Below are 24,767 nucleotides of genomic sequence, written 5' to 3'. Positions count from 1 at the left end.
ACTGACAATAGGAAGGTGATAAGGAAATGAAGTCAGAAGTTTTTCATTTTGGGGCAATGATTTTGGTGCTTGGTACTAATATGAGCTATGTTGGGGGCGGGGGGGGGGGGTTTACTATCTGTTTAAGTTGCCTGAATCTGCTATCTCTGTACTGTAGGGATTGATCTGTGGTAGGAGAAAGAAAGAGACTGAAAGCCATTTCTTTGCCCAGAGCAAAGGCCCATGTTTTCCCAGACAGCCCTCAGACCCTGGCCACCACTAGATGGCTCACCCAGAATTACTGGAAGTGAGAGAGTAACAAAACTGACCCCTCCCAGAAGCACTGTCCATATGGATACTGACTGGGGACGATGATGGGCCCTATCAATTGGCCAGACCATTTTTGGCCAGACCACTATTTAAGCCAGAAGGAGGCACAGTAAGTTGTCCTAGCAACTGGGAGACTTCATGACTGGTTGTTGAACTGTACCTAGTTCTTGTCTGATTCCTGGTTTCTGATTTCACAGGGAAGAAAGGTAAGCAACAGGATATGGACCCTGGACTTCAGGAAAGCAGACTTCGACTCCCTCAGGGAACAGATGGGTAGGATCCCCTCGGGGACTAACATGAAGGGGAAAGGAGTCCAGGAGAACTGGCTGTATTTCAAGGAATCCCTGTTGAGGTTACAGGGACAAACCATCCTGATGAGTCGAAAGAACAGTAAATATGGCAGGCGACCAGCTTGGCTTAACGGTGAAATCCTAGTGGATCTTAAATATAAAAAAGAAGCTTACAAGAAGTGGAAGGTTGGACATATGACCAGGGAAGAGTATAAAAATATTGCTCGGGCATGTAGGAATGAAATCAGGAGGGCCAAATCGCACCTGGAGCTGCAGCTAGCAAGAGATGTCAAGATTAACAAGAAGGGTTTCTTCAGGTATGTTGGCAGCAAGAAGAAAGCCAAGGAAAGTGTGGGCACCTTACTGAATGAGGGAGGCAACCTAGTGACAGAGGATGTGGAAAAAGCTAATGTACTCAATGCTTTTTTTGCCTCTGTCTTCACTAACAAGGTCAGCTCCCAGACTGCTGCGCTGGGCATCACAGCATGGGGAGTAGATGGCCAGCCCTCTGTGGAGAAAGAGGTGGTTAGGGATTATTTAGAAAAGCTGGACGTGCACAAGTCCATGGGGCTGGACGAGTTGCATCCGAGAGTGCTAAAGGAATTGGCGGCTGTGATTGCAGACCCATTGGCCATTATCTTTGAAAACTCGTGGTGAATGGGGGAAGTCCCAGATGACTGGAAAAAGGCTAATGTAGTGCCAATCTTTAAAAAAGTGAAGAAGGAGGATCCTGGGAACTACAGGCCAGTCAGCCTCACCTCAGTCCCCGGAAAAATCATGGAGCAGGTCCTCAAAGAATCAATCCTGAAGCACTTACATGAGAGGAAAGTGATCAGGAACAGTCAGCATGGATTCACCAAGGGAAGGTCATGCCTGACTAATCTAATCGCCTTTTATGATGAGATTACTGGTTCTGTGGATGAAGGGAAAGCAGTGGATGTATTGTTTCTTGACTTTAGCAAAGCTTTTGACACGGTCTCCCACAGTATTCTTGTCAGCAAGTTAAAGAAGTATGGGCTGGATGAATGCACTATAAGGTGGGTAGAAAGTTGGCTAGATTGTCGGGCTCAACGGGTAGTGATCAATGGCTCCATGTCTAGTTGGCAGCCGGTGTCAAGTGGAGTGCCCCAGGGGTCAGTCCTGGGGCTGGTTTTGTTCACTATCTTCATAAATGATCTGGAGGATGGTGTGGATTGCACTCTCAGCAAATTTGCGGATGATACTAAACTAGGAGGAGTGGTAGATACGCTGGAGGGCAGGGATAGGATACAGAGGGACCTAGACAAATTGGAGGATTGGGCCAAAAGAAATCTGATGAGGTTCAATAAGGACAAGTGCAGGGTCCTGCACTTAGGACAGAAGAACCCAATGCACCGCTACAGACTAGGGACCGAATGGCTAGGCAGCAGTTCTGCGGAAAAGGACCTAGGGGTGACAGTGGACGAGAAGCTGGATATGAGTCAGCAGTGTGTCCTGGTTGCCAAGAAGGCCAATGACATTTTGGGATGTATAAGTAGGGGCATAGCGAGCAGATAGAGGGACGTGATCGTTCCCCTCTATTCAACATTGGTGAGGCCTCATCTGGAGTACTGTGTCCAGTTTTGGGCCCCACACTACAAGAAGGGTGTCGATAAATTGGAGAGAGTCCAGCGAAGGGGAACAAAAATGATTAGGGGTCTGGAACACATGACTTATGAGGAGAGGCTGAGGGAACTGGGATTGTTTAGTCTGCAGAAGAGAAGAATGAGGGGGGATTTGATAGCTGCTTTCAACTACTTGAGAGGTGGTTCCAGAGAGGATGGTTCTAGACTATTCTCAGTGGTAGACGAGGACAGGACAAGGAGTAATGATCTCAAGTTGCAGTGAAGGAGGTTTAGGTTGGATATTAGGAAAAACTTTTTCACTAGGAGGGTGGTGAAACACTGGAATGCGTTACCTAGGGAGGTGGTAGAATCTCCTTCCTTAGAAGTTTTTAAGGTCAGGCTTGACAAAGCCCTGGTTGGGATGATTTAATTGGGGATTGGTCCTGCTTTGAGCAGGGGGTTGGACTAGATGACCTCCTGAGGTCCCTTCCAACCCTGATATTCTATCATTCTATGATTTCTGGCTCTGACCTCTGGTTCAACTACTATGCCTCACCACCCCTCCTCTGACCACTAGATCAGCTCTCAAATGTCCCAGTTCTGACATCCACTGCCACATCTCCAGTCTGTTTGTGTGAGCATCATCGAAATAGAAAAGGGCATCAGTCACAAGAATAGAACACAGAATGATCTGGAAGCTCCAAAGGGATGTATTAAATTTGTGTGTCACAAATATAACTGTCTAGCATACAGCTGATTGAGGTACCTCTTTATATCGTGCCTATATAAATAAATGCTCTACTCCTGTGGGAATTCTGCACCACTGTGAATGTGCAGAATTCATGCCTCAACAGATTTCTTTGCTTCCCCAAAGAAAAATTACCCCAGAAATCTCCCCTGGCTGCAGGAAGCTCTGCATTATCTCCCCCCCCTCCCTTCCCCCATCGCTCCTCAGCTGGGGGCAGGGGAGGAGGAGTGACTGTATGGGGAGCTGCCCTCCATCTGCCCAACCTCCTTGCATCTGGCCTCTCCACACCCAGAACTCCTGCCAAACCTCACCCCTCCACACCCAGAACCCCCTGCTGAGCCCCAACACCGCTGCACCTTGACCACCCTGATGAACTCTCCACACCTGGACCCTCATCCCACTGAGCCCAACCAGCTGCACACAGACCTCTACCCAACCAAGCCTCACTCCCAGCACCCGGATGTCCCCACTGAGCCCTTCTCCCCTGCATCCAGACTCCCATTCCTGTGTCCAGACCACCCCTTGCTGAGCCTCCCACACTTGAAATCCCCACTTCCCCAGCACCAGCCCCCCTGCCCAGCTCTATCTCCCCTGCACTCAGACCCCCCTGCTGAGCCCCAACCAGCTTCACCTGGACCCCCTGTAGGGTCCCATTCTTCCTATATTCAGAACCCTCTAATGAGCCCCATGCATCCAGATCCCACACAGACCCTCCCCCCCACACACACATGAAGCCTCTCCACACTTGGATCCTGCTGGGCTGAGCCTGCCTGACCCACACCTGGATTGGGGGGCCAGGGGTTAGCATGCGTATGAGACTCTGTCCTGCTTGCTTGCTTGCTATCTTGGCGCACCTGGTGCGGAGGGCAGGGCCCCAGGTTGTTTCTGGGGCAGGCCTGGCCCTTGCTCTGTGTCAGGGTAGGGTGCAGCCTCACTGAGTCCATGTCCTGGGGGTGGAGTGGGGACTGCAAAATGATCTCCCACCTCTGTGCAGCCAGAGGCCTGTGCTCCTGTCAAGGTTCCTACCCCACTCTGAACTCTAGGGTACAGATGTGGGGACCTCCATGAAAAACCTCCTAAGCTTATCTTTACCAGCTTAGGTCAAAACTTCCCCAAGGTACAAAATATTCCACCCGTTGTCCTTGGACTGGCCGCTACCACCACCAAACTAATACTGGTTACTGGGGAAGAGCTGTTTGGACGCATCCTTCCCCCCAAAATACTTCCCAAAACCTTGCACCCCACTTCCTGGACAAGGTTTGGTAAAAAGCCTCACCAATTTGCCTAGGTGACTACAGACCCAGACCCTTGGATCTGAGAACAATGAAAAAGCATTCAGTTTTTTACAAGAAGACTTTTAATAAAAAATAGAAGTAAATAGAAATAAAGAAATCCCCCCTGTAAAATCAGGATGGTAGATATCTTACAGGGTAATTAGATTCAAAACCATAGAGAACCCCTCTAGGCAAAACCTTAAGTTACAAAAAAGATACACAGACAGAAATAGTTATTCTATTCAGCACAATTCTTTTCTCAGCCATTTAAAGAAATCATAATCTAACACATACCTAGCTAGATTACTTACTAAAAGTTCTAAGACTCCATTCCTGGTCTATCCCCAGCCAAGACCCAGTATATAGACAGACACACAGACCCTTTGTTTCTCTCCCTCCTCCCAGCTTTTGAAAGTATCTTGTCTCCTCATTGGTCATTTTGGTCAGGTGCCAGCGAGGTTACCTTTAGCTTCTTAACCCTTTACAGGTGAGAGGAGCTTTCCCCTGGCCAGGAGGGATTTCAAAGGGGTTTACCCTTCCCTTTATATTTATGACAGCTCCCCACTGCCATGTTGGAGCCTTGACATTTGACGTTTTAAAATTTTGCAAAATTCTGAATATTTTATAATATTGTGCACAAAATTTTATACTTTTTTGGTGCAGAGTTCCCTTAGGAGTAATGCTCAATCAGTGTAATCATAACTACATTATAACTTCATGAAATGCTTACAGACATTCTGTGGATTTACAAACTCTGAGCTTGTCTGTGTCAGCATACCATCTCTCACAGCCATACTCTTGTTGACATGACATTTTCTCTTTTCAAATTGAGGTTTGCACTTTTAAATTATTTTTTTTATAATCTCTAGGATAAAAATGACAAGGTTTTAAATCAATAAAATGTTAATCATATACACCTTGGGGAAATGGTTTTTCACTACATTTTCACACAAAGAACAGAAGTGTGAACCTCCTCTTTCCCCGCTCCCTTGCTATTCTTTACTTAGTTCACTCAGGATTTGAAAAGCTTTCTACCATATTTTCTCTCACTTTGGAAACAAGTCTGACTCTACAGAGAGGTTTCTTCTCTACTTGCTAGCACAATGATAGATCCAGAAACAACAACATCAACATATTAGACTAAAAACATATACTAGAAAAAAGGTAACTTTTCTGGGAGAAAATTCCAAGTTTTAAGGGAATGTTGCTGAAAATAACATGATATACTATAAGTAATTCTCTGCAAAAAGCTTTTATGAGGTCCAATGCTTACTGAGAAACTTTGAATGTGAAACATATTTCTGGAGCCCTGATGCTCTTTTGCATTCATTATTCTAAGCTTTCAGAAAGGAAAGATGGCTTTTGATTTACGGGCTGTGACACCTTCTTGTTTCTTCAAGCTTCTATTTACAACTGAAATGCATTGAAAACTAAAAGGGAGGGAGAGAGGATGTTGACAAAAAAATCCCCTTATTTTCCTCAGCAAACACATTTTTCCCCAGGAGCACTTCACTTAGCAGCATTTTGCGCAGTTTGTTTTATCTGTTTGATTGTTGATATAGTACTCCTTGGTAACAGTTTGAAAAATAGAGAACAGTGATGCTAAGGGGCTTATTCTCTGCATTCATTTCACCCCTTTTCTTGAGAATTAAGTATTTTGAATATTATTTGTATTGCCAGAGCGCCTAGGCACTCTAGTCATGGACCAAGACTCCATTGTACTAGAAGCTGTGCAAACACAGAACAAAAAGACAGGTTTCAGAAGTAGCAGCCGTGTTAGTCTGTATCCGCAAAAAGAACAGGAGTACTTGTGGCACCGTACAGACTAGCCAATAAGTAAATTTGTTAGTCTCTGTAGAACAAAAAGAGACAACATAGGGATGTAGCCAGATAAGGGAGTACAATGAAATGAGACCATATTAGTCAGCATAACAGGCAGTGGTCTGAGCACACCAGCAGCCTAATCATTGTCAATATCTTTTGAAGGCATATTGGAAAATGAGAGTTTCAAGGAGAGTTTTGAAGGCGAATAATGTGTTTGTTTTGCAGATGTTTATGGGGGGCTCCTCCCAAGGTGTGAGAGAGAACATGGGAAAAGGCATGGAAATGTAACCCATGGGTGATTGAGGCTGGCATCATTGGCCAATTGGAGGGAGAAGTCTACTTCTCAAAAGTGAAAGAGAGATATTAGGTAGGGTGAGGATAGGCCATGAAGGGCCTTGAGAGAGAAGACTAGTAGATTATGCTTGATCTGATAGAGAAAAGGGAGCCAGTAGTGGGATGCAAAGAGAGGATTATCTGTAGGGTGACCAGACAGCAAGTGTGAAAAATCGGGATGGGGGTGGGGGGTAATAGGCACCTATATAAAACAAAGCCCCAAATATAGGGATTGTCCCTATAAAATTGGGACATCTGGTCACTCTAGTTATCTGTGACCCTAAGAGCATCCCAGTGCCAGAGGGAAAGTGGCTCACTTGTCTCAGATTTCAGCTGGCCTGACCAATTCAGTGTACCCCAAATCACTGTGGTTATAATCTGTATCTAAAATGTAATATGTCATTGGAAAACTAATAACTCACTGATCATTAATATTCTGGGGTTATGTATGTACGGGATATGTATTAAGAGCTATGATAATATGTTAGAATTATGACTACATGTGTTTAAGATTGACACGTTAGGGAGAGTTGGTTAAAAAAAAAAAAGTCTGTGAAACATGGATCCTTCAACCAAGGGGGTTTGGGGTGGAAATCTCTGGGAACTAAATTATATATAGGTAAGCAACCTTCTTAGGCAAAGATCTTTCACCTAGGAAGACAAGGGAAGCCAGCACCTTGTATTTCTATGTAAGGTCTGACTGAGGGAAAGCCAAACATAGTTGGAAAGATGAATGATTTGTGACAGAAATCATCTTGAATAAAGCCTGTGCTTTCCTAGATTAATTTTTAAAATTACATATATATGTTTTCACTTTTATTTGCTTGTAACAATCTCCACTTTTATTTCTTTTATTTGACGTCTTATTTTTACTATAAATCAACTTAAAGCTTTGTTTGAAGGGAAAGGTTTATTTACCCCAGTGAAGTTACGAAGTGGTAATGTGCTTTTTGTCTCTTATTATTTCTCTGAGTGGGCTAGGAGAGGGCTGGACACTTCAGGCCACATGGTCTTGGGACAGTTTGGGACTGGGAGTATGTTGGAGTCACCCTACAAGTATAACACAGGCTGGTGGATGCCAGAGTGGGGCCGTTGTGCTGATGAAGGCAGGCTGGCTATAGGCAGGCTGATGAAGTCAAAATTGCTCATAGATTCATAGACTTTAAGACCAGAAGGGATCATCTCATCTGACTCCTGCACGTTGCAGGCAACAGAACCTCACCCAACTCCTCCTGTAACAGACCCATTACCTCTGTTTGAGTTACTGAAGTCCTCAATTCATGATTTAAAGACTTCAAGTTACAGAAAATCCACCATTTATTCTACGTGAAACCAGCCAAGTGATCCATGCCCCATGCTACAGAGGAAGATGAAAACCCCCAGGGCCTCTGCTGACCAGAGATGTAACCTACACACACACACAGAGCAATGGGCTGGGAAATTTATCTTTGCATCAGCCTTCTTAAGGGATGTGAGAGGAACAAGGTAGAGGAATTGTTTCTTGTAGCAAGGGTACTGGAATCAGAAGAAGTCCGAGCCAAGCTCAGAACAATGTAATGCTTTTAGAGCATTTCAATGGGGATACGTCTCACTAAAGAGAGAAGATATATATTGGCATAGTTCATTTTAACCACTGTATACAGCTGCTGTAATTAGCAAAACTCAATGGCTTAAAACTAGCAGCACATATCTTCAATCACAGTCTTGTAGCTTGAGAGGAAAGTGTGCACATTTTATCAGACACCATATTTAAAACCCTCAAAACAATAATCAGCTAGGTAAAAGTTGTAGTATTTCTGGTCATGTTTAATTGGAAGGGGACAACTCTCAAAAGTCAGCACCTAATTAAGCACATTGGGGTGGTGGTGGTTTAAATATTTAGCACAATAAAATAAAGCTCAGTATTTTGCATTAGAAAAACTACTTATTGTTTTGAAACTTCATGATTCTTCACATCAAACTCCATATGAAAAGAAATCTGAAGTCTTTCTCAAAAGAGAAATCACTCATGTTGTTTACATTAGCAGTATGCAATTGGTCCAGGCTGAGATGCCTGACCGTCATCACTCCACAGCTGAGTGGAAATGCTTATAATCCCAGGAACTTGATCTAGATGATAAAGGCTTGAAGTAACGTTCTTGTTGGGAAAACAGAAATGCATGAATAACAAACCTTGAATGGATGATGGGCTTTTGGATTACTGCCATGGAAAGAAGCAGCAACAAAAGGTCCAGTCCTTTAAAAATTATGAGCAAATTTCTTATAATGGGAAGCTGCTGATGACATATTTAGTGGCTCATATGAATTTTTTTCATATCAAAAGTCTAATGATAGATCTTTCGTATGTGTTCTTAAAACCTTGACTTATGACAGACTCTGAAAACTGAATGAGGGAACCATAGAAATCCCTAAAATGAAGACCACTTACAAATACACATACTTACTCTGGCTATCTTAGAACAACAACATAATGAACACAGTAAATAGTACATCTTGTCTTGACTACAAGGCCCTGATGATTCTTCCTACCAGGGAAGTTTAACTTTACTGTATGAGGTTCATCAAACGCACTTGGTAATTATCCACTCTGGGTATTTCTTTCCATTTTCTTTGTGCACCCAATTCACAGTTTCAGATATTCGGTGTGTGGCTTGATATGTAGTTAGAGGCTGGCAAGCTTTATTGTTAAGGAAAAAGCTCCCTTTCGTGGTATTTTGATGGCTAAATATGTGTATGAATAAGTTCACGAGTTTACATGAGTGCTATAGGACAATGATCCTGAATGGAAGATTATGCTTTCTAAAAGCCCTGTAGATAGTAGTCTTTCTAGACTTTTCACTTCTTGAATCCCAGCTAGGACCTTATTTTTAGCTTTAAATATAGTTGTCTAAATACATAATGCTGAAAACCAGGAAACAAAACTTTTGCAGGATTTCAGGCATTGGACACACATTTAACAGTGTTACGCACCATCCACTTTGGCACCAAGAACTAATCTGCTCTTTGTGCTGCAGTGTTGACAGTAGTCCAGAAAACCAGTGTATTGCCACAGTAAGAGATTTCCTCCATTTGTGGAAGATTCTCCAGCTAGTTTTGGCTTCTATACACTGATCTCCTGAAACGCCCAACATAAGAGATATATATGGAATGCTACTATCCTCCAGCAGTCCTCAGGTGACACCATTCCCTTGGAGGCCACAGTCAGTGGCATGGCTCTGAGGTATTCTGGGGCTCAGACTGGGAAGGATCAACTCTAGAATCAGGGTTTGCAAATAGCTTCTTTGTAATTCACTTCAGCTGCCTCCTGATTGATTAACTGAGAATTGTCAGACCTGGTGCAGAAAGAGGGCAGAAGGGATCTACATCTTCCTGGGAGCTAAGTGTGGGATTGTTCAGTGAGCACTGAGGACTGAGTGAGGTTCTCAGCAACAGCAGAGCATGGGAAAGTCTCAAAAGGCACAGCTGTTTCCAGGAAATAGTCTACATTTGGAGCCTGATGAGAGGGCTGGAGGATTGCCTTTATATGGCCAGAAAATGTACTAAGAGCAACTGAGCAGGAAGTTGGTGACCTGGAGAACACAGTACAGATGAAAGAAGTGTTCTCAGTGATTGGAGAAAAAGCAGGAGGGAATTCAGAGAGCAGTGAGGGATCTGGGGATTACTGGAGTCAGTAGTGGAGAAAGAGACTGGAGCTGGAGAAAGAAAGTGACTTGCTAAGGGAAAGAAATAGTATGCAGAGCATGAGGGGCAGCACCACAAGAAACATTGCCAGCATCAACTGGAAACAGATTACATAGCCAGCATCCAAATAGTTTGATAAGTAGAGGTATAAACTGACATCTAATGTACAGTCTAGATAAATTGTTCCCTGATATAGTGACAGACAGTTGAGATGTTTACTGAAGATATTCAAAAGGAGGTGCACACAAAATGGTGGCGGGGAGGGGAGAGAGACTGAACTGGATATATTGAAATTCTCTTACTGAGCAATAAGATATTTACAGCATAGGTATACATGCACAGATGTCTAATGAGGATTGCCTGGATTATGGTAAATTTTAAACTGCCTTGAACTGCCCCCTGAGGATTATAGAAAGAAATTTCAGGTATCAGAAAATGAGTGATGAGATTTATGTTACATTTGCAAATCCATTAAAAAATACATAAAAGAGGTAGATGGGAGTGCAGTTTCCACAATACAGGGAACTTTAGAATCAGTGCTTATGGGACAATTTTCCAAACAGACTTCATATTTGAGAGCACGAACCAGTGATAACGCCGCCCCCCCCCCCAAAAAAAAAACCGTGGCTCTAAAGTCTTAGATCCTGCAGTGCTTACTCTGACTGCAAGACCAGGGCTCATACTATTAATGCTGGAGATTGCCACCAGAAGCATCTGGAGGACATGTACAAAAGTGTGAATAAACCCTGCTTAAAATTGTCTACCCAAAAATGAATGGTGATGAGAAGAACTCTGAAGCAATATTACAGTTGTAAAGGTATTTTAAAACTTCACATTTTCGTAGCACATATCTACTCCCTGTGTGTATTTTCCTCCCTTTTTTTCCTGAGTCATCATCTTAATGTATTAATGTATACTGCAGCCAGCAATTTCGCAAAGCTATTATAAGAATCTTCTGCTGTTTCAGTCTCTATTCTGCTTCTTGCAGGATCAGCACAATTACCAGCAAAGTCCAGCACCTTTTGTTATTAGTGAAGATAAGAGAATGTTTTTCTCAGCTTGACTTTCAGAGCTCATGATGAATTTGCAATGGAGGTGGTTAAAAATATTTGTTGACTTCCAAATAGAGCACATTTAGGATCGAAGTCATTTGTGAAGAATAAATATGGAACACCAATGTCACTTTCTTACAGTTTCTCATCTGCTTATGACTAGACTTTAAGATAAATTAATACCTTTTTTGGAAATTATGAAATGAAGGTTTTGAACATGACTGATCTAATAAAGAGGCAGCTTCCACAGCACCAAAGGACTTGGAAACGTAGAGATAACCATTGTTTGCCAATGTACTTCTTTATTAACAGTCTTTTAGACATTAAATGGGAATGGTCTTTTGGACATCAGTATACATGGCACACTTTAGGAAGATAATTCTCAAACTACAGCCTAGATAGGGGCAAAGGGGCACAAACCTCCCAATAAAGGAACAGAGAGGGGGCCAATGATTCCCTACATTTGTGCTGCTTTTCTTTGGTGATTGCTCTGCCACATCAACCCCATTGAGAGACCAGTATGGAGCAGAACCACCATTGACAGAGATCAACCTTTCTCATAGAAGGCTAAGCCCTGGTCTACACTAGGACTTTAGGTCGAATTTAGCAACTTTAAATCGATTTAAACCTGCACCCGTCCACACAGTGAAGCCCTTTATTTCGACTTAAAGGGCTCTTAAAATCGATTTCCTTACTCCACCCCTGACAAGTGGATTAGCGCTTAAATCGACGTTCCCAGCTCGAATTTGGGGTACTGTGGACACAATTCGATGGTATTGGCCTCCGGGAGCTATCCCAGAGTGCTCCATTCTGACCGCTCTGGACAGCACTCTCAACTCAGATGCACTGGCCAGGTAGACAGGAAAAGAACCGCAAACTTTTGAATCTCATTTCCTGTTTGGCCAGCGTGGCAAGCTGCAGGTGACCATGCAGAGCTCATCAGCACAGGTGACCATGATGGAGTCCCAGAATCGCAAAAGAGCTCCAGCATGGACCGAACGGGAGGTATGGGATCTGATCGCTGTTTGGGGAGAGGAATCCGTGCTATCAGAACTCCGTTCCAGTTTTCGAAATGCCAAAACCTTTGTCAAAATCTCCCAGGGCATGAAGGACAGAGGCCATAACAGGGACCCGAAGCAGTGCCGCATGAAACTGAAGGAGCTGAGGCAAGCCTACCAGAAAACCAGAGAGGCGAACAGCCGCTCTGGGTCAGAGCCCCAAACATGCCGCTTCTATGATGAGCTGCATGCCATTTTAGGGGGTTCAGCCACCACTACCCCAGCCGTGTTGTTTGACTCCTTCAATGGAGATGGAGGCAATACGGAAGCAGGTTTTGGGGACGAAGAAGATTATGAGGAGGAGGAGGTTGTAGATAGCTCACAGCAAGCAAGCGGAGAAACCGGTTTTCCCGACAGCCAGGAACTGTTTCTCACCCTAGACCTGGAGCCAGTACCCCCCGAACCCACCCAAGGCTGCCTCCTGGACCCAGCAGGCGGAGAAGGGACCTCTGGTGAGTGTACCTTTTAAAATGCTATACATGGTTTAAAAGCAAGCATGTGAAAGGATTACTTTGCCCTGGCATTTGCGGTTCTCCTAGATGTAGTCCTAAAGCCTTTGCAAAAGGTTTCTGGGGAGGGCAGCCTTATTTCGTCCTTCATGGTAGGACACTTTATCACTCCAGGCCAGTAACACATACTCGGGAATCACTGTAGAACAAAGCATTGCAGTGTATGTTTGCTGGCATTCAAACAACATCCGTTCTTTATCTCTGTGTTATCCTCAGGAGAGTGAGATATAATTCATGGTCACCTGGTTGAAATAGAGTGCTTTTCTTCAGGGACACTCAGTATAGCCCATTCCTGCTGGGCTGTTTGCCTGTGGCTGAATAGAAATGTTCGCCGCTGTTACCCACAGGGAGGGGGGAAGGTTGAGGGGGTAGTCACGCGGTGGGAGGAGGCAAAATGCGACCTTGTAACGAAAGCACATGTGCTATGTATGTAATGTTAACAGCAAGGTTTACCCTGAAAGAGTGTAGCGACTGTTTTATAAAATGTGTCTTTTTAAATACCGCTGTCCCTTTTTTTTTCTCCACCAGCTGCATGTGTTTCAATGATCACAGGATCTTCTCCTTCCCAGAGGCTAGTGAAGCTTAGAAAGAAAAAAAAACGCACTCGCGATGAAATGTTCTCCGAGCTCATGCTGTCCTCCCACACTGACAGAGCACAGACGAATGTGTGGAGGCAAATAATGTCAGAGTGCAGGAAAGCACAAAATGACCGGGAGGAGAGGTGGCGGGCTGAAGAGAGTAAGTGGCGGGCTGAAGAGAGTAAGTGGCGGGCTGAAGACAGGGCTGAAGCTCAAATGTGGCGGCAGCGTGATGAGAGGAGGCAGGATTCAATGCTGAGGCTGCTGCAGGACCAAACCAGAATGCTCCAGTGTATGGTTGAGCTGCAGCAAAGGCAGCTGGAGCACAGACTGCCACTGCTGCCCCTCTGTAACCAACCGCCCTCCTCCCCAAGTTCCATAGCCTCCACACCCAGACGCCCAAGAACGCGGTGGGGGGGCCTCCGGCCAACCAGCCACTCCACCACAGAGGATTGCCCAAAAAAAAGAAGGCTGTCATTCAATAAATTTTAAAGTTGTAAACTTTTAAAGTGCTGTGCTTAAAGTGCTGTGTGGCATTTTCCTTCCCTCCTCCACCACCCCTCCTGGGATACCTTGGTAGTCATCTCCCTATTTGTGTGATGAATGAATAACGAATGCATGACTGTGAAGCAGCAATGACTTTATTGCCTCTGCAAGCGGTGATTAAAGGGAGGAGGGGAGGGTGGTTAGCTTACAGGGAAGTAGAGTGAACCAAGGGGCGGGGGGTTTCATCAAGGAGAAACAAACAGAACTTTCACACCGTAGCCTGGCCAGTCATGAAACTGGTTTTCAAAGCTTCTCTGATGCGTACCGCGCCCTCCTGTGCTCTTCTAACCGCCCTGGTGTCTGGCTGCGCGTAACCAGCAGCTAGGCGATTTGCCTCAGCCTCCCACCCCGCCATAAACGTCTCCCCCTTACTCTCACAGATATTGTGGAGCACACAGCAAGCAGTAATAACAGTGGGAATATTGGTTTCACTGAGGTCTAACCAAGTCAGTAAACTGCGCCAGCGCGCCTTTAAACGTCCAAATGCACATTCTACCACCATTCTGCACTTGCTCAGCCTGTAGTTGAACAGCTCCTGACCACTGTCCAGGCTGCCTGTGTACGGCTTCATGAGCCATGGCATTAAGGGGTAGGCTGGGTCCCCAAGGATACATATAGGCATTTCAACATCCCCAACAGTTATTTTCTGGTCTGGGAATAAAGTCCCTTCCTGCAGCTTTTGAAACAGACCAGAGTTCCTGAAGATGCGAGCGTCATGCACCTTTCCCGGCCATCCCACATTGATGTTGGTGAAACGTCCCTTGTGATCCACCAGAGCTTGCAGCACTATCGAAAAGTACCCCTTGCGGTTTATGTACTCGCCGGCTTGGTGCTCTGGTGCCAAGATAGGGATATGGGTTCCGTCTATAGCCCCACCACAGTTAGGGAATCCCATTGCAGCAAAGCCATCCACTATGACCTGCACATTTCCCAGGGTCACTACCCTTGATATCAGCAGATCTTTGATTGCGTGAGCTACTTGCATCACAGCAGCCCCCACAGTAGATTTGCCCACTCCAAATTGATTCCCAATTGACCGGTAGCTGTCTGGCGTTGCAAGCTTCCACAGGGCTATCGCCACTCGCTTCTCAACTGTGAGGGCTGCTCTCATCCTGGTATTCATGCGCTTCAGGGCAGGGGAAAGCAAGTCACAAAGTTCCATGAAAGTGCCCTTACGCATGCGAAAGTTTCGCAGCCACTGGGAATCGTCCCAGACCTGCAACACTATGCGGTCCCACCAGTCTGTGCTTGTTTCCCGAGCCCAGAATCGGCGTTCCACAGCATGAACCTGCCCCATTAGCACCATGATGCATGCATTGGCAGGGCCCATGCTTTCAGAGAAATCTGTGTCCATGTCCTGATCACTCACGGGACCGCGCTGACGTTGCCTCCTCGCCCGGTATCGCGTTGCCATGTTCTGGTGCTGCATATACTGCTGGATAATGCATGTGGTGGTTGATGTGCTCCTAATTGCCAAAATGAGCTCAGCGGCCTCCATGCTTGCCTTGGTATGGTGTCCGCACAGAAAAAAGGCGCGGAACGATTGTCTGCCGTTGCTCTGACGGAGGGAGGGGCGACTGACGACACGGCTTACAGGGTTGGCTTCAGGGAGCTAAAATCAACAAAGGGTGTGCCTGTACATCAAGGAGTATTTCAGGCAGGACTGCACGGAGGGTTCCAATAAGAAATGGTGCACCAAAGTTATCGTTGTTATTGGAACAAGGAGGTTAGCCTGGCCTCTGATTGATACATGGCTAGATTAACCTCGCTGCGCCTTCTCTGTGACTGACTGCAGTGTGATCTAGACAGGGGAGGAGGAAAATGAGTACAAAACAAATCTGGTCTATTTCTTGTTCTGACCCACTCCATCTATCCTTTACATCTTTGGCTGGCAGCAGACGGTGCAGAAGGACTGCATGCCATCCACATCTCATGGCTGCTTGGCAGAAGATGGTACAGTACGACTGCTAGCCATCTTCATCTCTTGCCTGCCTGGCATAAGATGGTACAATACGACTGCTAGCAATCCTCATCTCTTGCCTGCCTGGCAGAAGATGGTACAGTACGACTGCTAGCAGTCCGTATCGCCTGCCCGCTCACCATAAGACGGTTCAATAGGACTGCAGGACTAAAGAGAATGACCTGGTCAAGTCACTCCAAATTTAGTCCCTGCGCCCATGTCTGCCCAGGCGCTCCCAGCCGACGTAGCCAGGAGCACCTCGGACACGACGAGGACGACTACCAGTCGTACTGCACCGTCTGCTGCCAGAAGGCAATGGGTTGCTGCTACTGTGCAGCAAAGCCGTACCGCGTCTGCCAGCACCCAGGAGACATAGGGTGACGGTTACCTGAGCGGGCTCCATGCTTGCCGTGGTATGGCGTCTGCACAGGTAACTCAGGAAAAAAGGCGCGAAATGATTGTCTGCCCTTGCTTTCACGGGGGGAGGGAGGGTGGGAACGGGGTCCTGACGATATGTACCCAGAACCACCCGCGACAATGTTTTAGCCCCATCAGGCATTGGGATATCAACCCAGAATTCCAATGGGCAGCGGAGACTGCGGGAACTGTGGGATAGCTACCCACAGTGCAACGCTCTGGAAGTCGACGCTTGCCTCGGTACTGTGGAAGCGCTCCGCCGAGTTAATGCACTTAATGCACTTAGAGCATTTTCTGTGGGGACACACACACTCGAATATATAAAACCGATTTCAAAAAAACCGACTTCTATAAATTCGACCTAATTTCGTAGTGTAGACATACCCTTAGATCTGTGGGAATGGGATAATTTCCTATGGAAATTGGTCTAGTCACATCCCCATATTCCCTTTCCATCCCCAGTTCTTTTAGAGGTCCAGTGGAGCAGTGCTTTGCCTCCTCTCATGTCGTTGACTGGGCTTCCACTAGTCACCTGACTAGACCCCTTCCATGTGTGTGAAAACCCTAGCAGTGGTGTTACTGCTGCTCAGGTAACGTTTTTTTTAATGAAACTTTTCTTACATGGGATTTACAGTGCACTAGAGAAATTTGACAGAGAATGGCTGTTCAGACTCCCAACTCCTGTCTACTCTTGTCCAACTCTAGGTATGTGGAACTGAGCTCTTGGGCTGCAGTAGCTCAGTGGCCATGCAGTCTGGTGGATGTATGTTTCCATCCACATAACTCCCTTGCTCACAACCCCTTTCCATTATCCTTGATTCTCTTCTTCATTGTGCAGTGGAGAGGGGAGAGGTCCACCAGAGAGCTTATAGAAATTTCTGCTCTTTTTATATAAAGCTGGTGAGTTTTTTGCATGTTCCCTATTTGACACCCCCCTCACGTTCCCCCCCTTGGAATTTGCCAGCTCCTGGAACGGAGTCTTTAGGGGTCCTACCCAATGGAGTGCAACAATAATGACTAGTAGAGTCCTTTGACACCATTTCCCAGCATGCTTGTGTAACCTACATTGAGGGGAGAAAGTCAGTTTCTTTTGTCTGACCTAAATTATTTGCACGGACCATGAGTTCATATACTTGAGAGGGACTACAGCTTGATTTTTCTATAGGTACCCAGTAACCGTCTTTATCATAAGATGCTTGCACACACACACAAGATTACTTTTACTGAATAACACTCCAAAAACAAACTGTTCCAGCACAGCAGTTGCAGTGCACCCTACCTAGACTAACATCACTAACAAGAGATTTGATATTTTCCTTTAAAATGAAAAATAAATATAACACAGGGCCTAAACCTTAATATATATAAACCTCATGAAATAAATACAGGGCCTGGGGCATCTGACAATCAGAGATCTTCTGCTTTCACATAGGATCACCCTTGGTATTATATTGATAATTAGATAAAACATTTGGTTGTAAAACATAACCAGTTGTTTCAGCATCCACAATATTGAGCAAATACACAATTTTAAATAAGAAAAAGCTGACAATTACTGTAGCTGTTAGGCACAGATGGCATCTTTGGTTCAATGATGTAATAACTCATGAAGACATCTGGCCACCAACCTGAGTCCTCCTTTATGGTGTTTTCCTAGTCTCAACCCCACTGACTTCTGTAAAATTACAGGAAAACGTACTGAGATCCAGCCCATAGATTTCCCCCTGCAAGTCCTATCTTCTCCCTGAAGGGCTGGGCTGGTTCTGATCAGTTTTGCAACCCTGATAGAACTCACTATTGATTGGCAAGAGCTTCCAGCTTCTAAGTAAGGGTGTGGGACGTGTGTACATGCAGTCATGTCTGCCCTTAATGAAGCCTTGCACACGAGCTTCAAAACAGCTGCAGAGCATGGTTAACAACCTCCTGCATTCCCTCTAGTGTGCTGAAATAGCAACTGCTTGTGAGCAGTGACTCAAGCCTCTATACTGCCATCTTGTCTGGGAATGTTTCCATATCAATTCAGAGCAAGTAGAAACAGCAGCTGTAATTACAGCAATAAGGTTTTTGGCTGAACACCAGAAAAAAAAAAGACAAGGGGGTTCGATCAGGGTGGGGACAGAATAGACTAGAAACTCCTGCTGAGGAGAATAAGGAGGCTTTTGCATGGGGTGATAGGGACAAGTAATTTGTTGGGCCAATGATGAGCCAGGGCTGCTTAGCTTCTCAATGGGAGGAGACAGACTGACTCAGAATCAGAGATTAATTTTAGTTTCAGTGTTGAGCTTTGAATTTGGGAACTGAATGAGAAGCAGAACAGTCTTTGAATGCATAGGATCTGGTGTGTTGCTCAGGCAGTTCCAGGTCTGAGGAGACCAGTGTCCTGAGTTGCAGAGATTTGACCTGGTGCTGGCTACTGAAAGCCAACTGAGACCGCCCCAGGATTCCAGACCAGGAAGCAAGGAGAGAATGCTTTCCCAACCTGTGGCAAAGACACTGTAAGGGGAGGCCTTTTTTCGTTTAAGCCAGCCAACATTCACACTTCTGCAGTACTCCTCTCCAGACTATCCTCAGTGTTCCACCTGTCTGGGGTGGTTCCAGGAAGGGAGTTAGGAAGAGTTGGGAGTCTTGGGAACTGGGAAATTCTTAATATTTTAGTGCTTATTAGTTAACCTTAACTATTTCCTTCCTCAGACCCTATTTTCTGCTTTCAATAAGGTCTCCATTTGTCTTATTGTTTTGGGGTGAGTCATTTCTTTACCAGGATTTCATGTTGATGTACTTTGTTTCTTGTGTTGTATTCTATACTCCTTGCCAGTAGAGAAATCATTATTCATTTTCCAAAGGGGCAGCACCTGTGTATCTGAGGCACAGTGAGGTGTTACCTTGGGTGGAGACACGAGCCGTCATTAAAAAAAACCCAGACCAAACCCATGCGAGAAGGGAGAAGTTGCTTTAAGTAGGAAGCACTAAAGAGTAGGCTTCAGCCACACCTCAGGGGATGGGCTGCACCTATTCTTAGTCAGCTTCACAAGTCTACACTCTTTAAAACCATGGGCACACAACTATGGGCACCCAAAACCACATTAAGTGGAGGTAAAAAAGCTTTGAATGTACTGTAAATGTATTCAGCCACTCCATCACCACATTCTATTGTTGAACAGGCAGAAGGAGATTCTATGCTGATGGGGTTTTTTTCTGCTTCAAGGACTCTGCGAATCCTCTTACCTCTGGTCTTATTTAGAGCAGTGAACTAGAGAAAGCTGTTATTTTTCATGTGTTTGTACATTCTTCCAAAAGCTTGTCCGAGGTTGCGAGGCATGTCAAAGCAAGCTGACATCCCAGAGTAGTAAGAACACTGATGAAGTTCACTTTAGCTTGGAGACCAGCCCTTGTATGGCCAGCATGAAGGAATCAGGTGGCTGAGAAATCTGAAGCTTGTTCTTCATTTTTCTTTGATGTACTCATCTACAGCAACTACACTGAGGGAAACTGTGAAACCTGCATCATGAGTGAAGTGGAGAGTACCTGAACTATACAGAAAAATCTATCAAACCCCAGGGTTAGCTAAAAGCTTCCTGAACAATTCAGACAACAATAGGTCAGACAGATTTCTGCAGCAAAGCAGGTTTGACTAATGTGAGGTGCTGCTTTTTGTCTTCTACAAAAAGGAAATTGATGTTTTTTGACATGTGAAATAATAGGACAGAGGATGACCTAAGTGAGTTAGAGCATTCAGTACGTGTCTAGGCAAAAAAAGGGAAGAATGCAATCATAAAGGTTCAGCAAGGGAGCATAAGGCATTTTGTCTGATAAAATTTGATGTAGTAGAAATTTGACTTGCTGCCCTGCAAACAAAGAAACAAGTAAATAGATAGTGGCTTGTGTTTAAGTATAGGCAGTGTCTATCAAACTAGCTCAAATACTAATTATAGTATGTCAAAGGCTTTTGATTGATCAGAACCACAAAGGTGATAATACTAATGCCACTATCAAATGCATGGCACCTGGGTGAAATAGGACAGGCTTTCCACAGCAAAGCTAATGGAACTGACTGCAGACAGCAGTGATAATGGCAGTGCAGAGACTGCTATTATTACTGATTTAGCCATTGCTAGCAGGCAGTTGCTGTTTAGGATACAGCTGTTATTTTCTCCAATATAAGAAGTACCAGTGTATGTAATTGTTGCAGAGGAGTACAGTTAATAGTAGCTCATTATTAATATAACAAGTGGTGGAATTTTTGAATGACTGAGCAATCACCCAGTGGCCAAATTATTTTCTAGATGCAAAGGACCTCTTAAAACGTTTGGTAGGAGAGAAGCACAAGAATGGTTGTTTGACTTTATTTTTTGAAAGCTAATAAATATTCCAGATAAATCAAGTGAATGGGATCTGGAATTGAACATAAAGGATAAGATCATACATTTTGTTTGCTCTATCAGGCAAATCTTTGATAGGTAGAAATTCTTATTTTGGAGAGTAAACTGTCATAAAGCAGCAGACTGGCCACCCTTGGGTACAAAATACGCCGTGTAATAATTCAGGCAGGCTTTTAGAGTATTGTTCCAATACTGACATTTATTTAAGTATGCTAATTTAAGTGTGAAGACTGTAACCTCCCCCATCTTACTGCTTAAGAAACGCCACCTGTCACACCTGACAGGATTCTTTTCTGCCACTCTGGACACCTTATGCTTGAAGGAGCAGCATGTGCATGAACACTGTATACAGTGTGAAAAGCTCTTGTTCAAAATCTCTTGGATGATACCTTCCTGTTAACATTGACCATTGCTTAGCATCTGAAATGTACTGCTTTGTTTTTTCTAAAACCTGACAATATTCTTTAAATTGTGGGGATGGTAACATTTTACCAGAGTAGAATGTGACTGAAGGAAAATATACCATCTAAGTAGAGAACCATTTTTGCATACTTCTGAATATAAAAGAGTGACTTGTCCAAATAATCTATGGAGTATTCCCATCTTATAGTACATTTATAGTAAATGTATCATTAAAAAGAGTGCAATAAAGTCAGGATGCTAAAATCTGTTTGGTTATAGAAAGTATGGGTGACTAGGTACCATAGCTAGGCATCAACTTGATATGATCTAACCAGTGTTTCTAAGATATGAAATTATTGTTGGAGACAAATGAATTACAGCCTTCCAAAACCACAAACTACACCCATTCCCTATCTGTCTCAGACCATTCGCTCCCTTGGGGGAGCTTCAGATTTCAGTCCCTACACCCTGCATGGGATCCAAAGCCAAATTTTATGTGACCTTTACATGCCTGTACAAGGGTGGAATTGGGATTTTACCCCTCTTCCTTCCTGGTGTGGCTCTATTGGGGTTAGTTACAATGTAAGCCTAAGAGTCCCAACCCCTTAACTCCAGCTCCCCATTTGAAACTATCGCAAAGCAGCCAGTGTCCTAGCTTCGTCATCCCTATTAGCAGAGATGCAGAAAAACCTTGGACTGTATAAATGTGTTATGGCTATGAAAATGTGCAAGACTTATCACACTGACAAATCTCACAGTGCAGGAAGCACGTGGACAGCAATTTCCTTCTTTTTGTGCAGAATTCAGCTGAATGCAACGGAGTTCTTTAACACTGCATTTGTATTTATTGTCTTGGAGCAAAACTAATTATTACACAATTCTGTATATGACCGTATAGAACTAAAAGAAGGGCAGATATAAAGAGTGTGTGTGTGTGAGAGAGAGAGAGATGCAGTGCAGATTCCTACTGCTCCAGAGGGAGAACTGGAAGGCAGACTGCCTTGTGGAAGAGCAATGCATCTCATTGCTCCCCAGTGCAGAAGGGAGTGTGCACACTGACCCGCTCTTCTGTTGAATCCAGTATACACCCCATATGTCACTCAACTTTTGTGTCGCCTTTAGAATGCGGTGTCCCCCCAGGAGAAAAGTCAGGGAGCAGTCATTGTGCTCAGGGTAGAGCAGGGACTGCAATTCTTCCATTACACAAGCTGAATACAAACCCACACCACAAATGCAGATATGATATTCATGTGATAAGTTGGTGTGTGTTGAACCTTTGACCTCTTCATCTGCCCTGTAAGCCCTACAACATTTCCCTGAGACTTTAAACCCCTTTGAGTGGCTACGGACCATTTTCTTCCTATTCATTTTTCCCACAAATATTGAATTCACCTATGATCCAGACCAGGTAATATTCAGTGTACTACTGATAAGTTTCTATGCGTGTAAATGTCACAGCTTTAAAGCCTGTGTCTCGTAACCCTGTAGAATGTTATACAATTTGAAAAGGGAGTTTCTCAATGATTCTAGTCCAAGCTATTGGACTTTAAATTCATGGCATTCTTAGATATGGAATACAAATTTTAGGCCAGTTTCACAGATTTTTATAGTTTCTGCTAAGCTCTCTAGAGTTGGACTCCTAATAATTATTTGGCTTTACAGATTTAAAAATGAGAGATTGTCCCAATAACTTTTTTTTTAAAATCTCTACACTATTCTTAGTGGGTTTTATTCTGTAATGTATGTGGAATGTATAGAATACATGATGGTAAGGTGTGTAAGGTTTCATCAGCTGTCATTTAAAATGCATGTACAGTTCACGAAGGCACCCTCTGAGTGTGACACAAAAAGGGTCTCTACACTGGCCCTCATAGTGCTATTGCAGAAATACATGGTGGGACAGGCCTGTGTCACAGGATCTGCACTTATATACCTCTGAAACCTAAAGAATGCCATTCTGTGCTGTTCCAGTGATTTAAATGATCCCTCTCAAACAAAATTTTCCCGGGGCTAAAATATTCAAGGAGAGATTTTTTTTTAAAAGAACATTCTCTGAAGAAATCACAAGTTCAGACCTAGCAGCCACCATAATGTTAGCTATTTTTTATTTTATATCCTACCTTATTATTGTATGCCCTGTTGCTTATAGCTTTATACCCCCAAACCCTTCAAGTGTAAATTAGAAAAGGAAGATCTCAGATAACAGTTATGGAGGATACTTTGCGGCAAGTTTCTGAACGTAGAACATGAGAACGACCATACTGGGTCAGACCAATGGTCAATCTAGCACAGTATCCTCTCTTCTGACAGTGGTCAATGCCAGATGCTTCAGCGGAAATGAACAGAACAGGTAATCATCAAGTGATCCATCCCCTGTTGCCCATTCCCAGCTTTTGGCAGAGGCGAGGGACACCATCCTTCCAATCCTGGCTAATAGCCATTGATGGACCTATCCTCCATGAACTTATCTAGTTCTTTTTTGAACCCTGTTTGTTTCTTGGTTTTCATGACATCCTCTGGCAAGGAGTTGCACAGGTTGATTATGTGTTGTGTGAAGAAATACTTCCTTTTGTTTTAAACCTACTACCTATTCATTTCATTGGTGACCCCTAGTTCTTGTGTTAGGAGGAGGAGTAAATAACACTTCCTTATTTACTTTCTCCACACCAGTCATCATTGTATAGACATCATCATATTCCCCTTTAGATATCTCTTTTCGAAGCTGAAAAGTCCCAGTCTTATTAATCTCTCCTCATATGGAAACTGTTCCATAACCCTAATCATTTTTGTTGACCTTTTCTGTACCCCCCTTTTTTTTTTTGAGTTGGGGCAACCACATCTGCAGGCAGTATTCAAGATGTGGGCATACCATGGATTTTATAGAGAGGCAATACAATATTTTCTGTCTTATTATCTATCTCTTTCCTAATGATTCCCAACATTGTTAGCTTTTTTGACTGCTGCTGCCAATTGAGCTGGGCAAAGATAAAAACAAAAAATCTTTGAGTATTGAAATGAATTTGTTTCTGCCATGTTCTGGCTCCTTTAGACAGAAAGTGAATTTTGGTATTCACATTAGAAGTTCTTTTGTATTCATCCAAGTCATATGATTTTATTTACTATCTGACCAATCACAATTAATTAACACAGAATTTAGAATATTGATGACCATACATGTAAAGTTGAAAAATTATTTTAATCAATTGAAATAAATACATCCAAGGAAGTAATACTCACTCGTATTTTCACAAAGAAATTATATTTTGTTATCTTTCACTTCTTCAAGGAATAGTAAAAGTTCCTACATATTCAGCACAAAAGGACAAAATGTATTTATTCTAACAATGTCATTGGGAAGTTGAATCAACAGATGTCATACTTAGAACATTGTACTGACAGTATGCAATTACCAAGGAAACTTGGCATGCGGATTCTAGAAACTCTGGGAGAGAATGGAAAGACTGTCTTGGCTCAGTCTTTGCAGGGATTAGAAACAGAAGTCCTAAATCCCATTAGTGAATAGATGGAAAAGCTCTGTATTGTACCCAGCCTAAAAAAAGCGCAGTTGTCTTACCCAATGTGAAAATCAGGTCAAGCTGGCTGTGAGAGTATATAGGCTACCATGTGGAGGTATCTTCAAACCTGTAGACTAAGAATGGGGATAAAGTAAGGTAAATAATACCCAAATGTAGGTAATTTTATTATTCCTGTATTTTCCCTCAAATATTGGATTTTTAAAATAAGTTATTGCTGCTTGCTCTTGCCAACCCATTCCAAGTTTCCTTGTTCACTTACTTATATGTATCTCATTGTGCCCCTTCTCC

This window comes from Lepidochelys olivacea, assembly GCF_965140295.1.
Source record: "Lepidochelys olivacea isolate rLepOli2 genome assembly, chromosome: 2".
NCBI classification, from domain to species: Eukaryota; Metazoa; Chordata; order Testudines; family Cheloniidae; genus Lepidochelys; species Lepidochelys olivacea.
Note: the sequence above shows the minus strand (reverse complement) of the source record.